This window comes from Octopus bimaculoides, chromosome 5 (genome assembly GCF_001194135.2).
Source record: "Octopus bimaculoides isolate UCB-OBI-ISO-001 chromosome 5, ASM119413v2, whole genome shotgun sequence".
NCBI lineage: Eukaryota > Metazoa > Mollusca > Cephalopoda > Octopoda > Octopodidae > Octopus > Octopus bimaculoides.
Window position 1 is genome coordinate 7,586,578 of NC_068985.1, and position 1,473 is coordinate 7,588,050.

Here is a 1,473-nt window from a genome sequence, read left to right on the forward strand (position 1 = left end):
TTTTTTTTTTTTTTTTTTTTTTTTTTTTCTTTTGTGGTTCTTCAGAAATGCACAAATATATTGGGTGTTTGAACATGGGCGAAGAGTTGACACCCAGGTCTGATTGTTACAATTTATACTAGATAAGTGTGTTTGCAAATTTGAGCAAGCAAGAATTCCAGTCAAATTATCAGTCAATCATCGTCTTCTTTTAATGTCTGCTTTCCATGCTGGCATGAGTTGGACGGTTTGACTGAGGACTGGCGAGCCAGAAGGCTACACCAAGGCTCCAATCTGATCTGGCAATGTTTCTACAGCTGGATGCTCTTCCTAACGCCAACCACTGTGAGTGCAGTGGGTACTTTTTACATGCCACTGGCACGAGAGCCAGTGAGGTGGCACTGGCATCAGCCACGCTTGAATGGTGCTTTTTGCGTGCCACCAGCACAGGACCAGTCAGGCGCCACTGGTATTGATCACACTCGAATAGTGCTTTTTACATGTCACTGACACAGGTGCCAATCAGGCGGTACTGGTCATTGTTATTTAAGTTCAGCTCACCATTGACTGAGCTACATTTGATGATGGGTCCTGTTGTTTCACCCCATTCATTACCATATTTCTGTTGAAATATTTGGCTTTTGTTTCAATAATTCTTTTAAATAACAAAGAACTAAGTAAAGTGGCTTTGTCATAATTCAGCTGGCGTTTGGAACATAAATCAACAGGAAATTTTGTTGGAAGGTTATAATTTAGGTTATTTAAACAGGAAATTTGTGTTGGTGAACATAGGTGGGTTGGCATCAAAAGGATTAAAGACCATAGAGGGAGATGTGGTTATTATTGCTAGCTAGCCAAGCAGTTATGTAGAGGTTCCATCTGCCTTCTGTAATTGTTGCCCTGATGAAATTCACTTCCTTGTTCTTGGATGCTTTTAGTAAAGTTCATCACCATTTGACATCTTTTGTCCATGCTGGCATGGGTTGGATGGTTTGACCAAGGCTGAAGGGCTGCACCAGATTCCAGTCTGATTTAGCATGGTTTCTATGGCTGTATGTCCTTTCTGACACCATTATTTGCCACGACTAAGATTTCACTTGGCTTGATGGGTCTTCTATTCAAGCACAGCATATTCTTTTCTACAATAGGCACAAGACCCGAAAGTGTTTTCCCCTGTGGGGTTGGGCAGATGATTAGATTATAGGAAAGTTGGTTATACATCATTAGATGTATACCTGACTTTCATCCTCGCCAGAAATAGGGAAAGAGGGCGGCTTATAAATGCCAAAACCTACCCTGGCGAAGAATGTACCCCACAACATAGATTAGTAGTTAGCGACTTTGGGATCAAGGCAAAATGGGTGCCCAGAATTAGACAGGCTTGGAGAAGAAGGGTGTGGAAGCTTAAAGACCCTGCAAACGGACAGAGACTTAGAGACAAGTTACTTGAAGCATTTAACGAAATAGAAGGGGATATAGCATCATACAACGTGG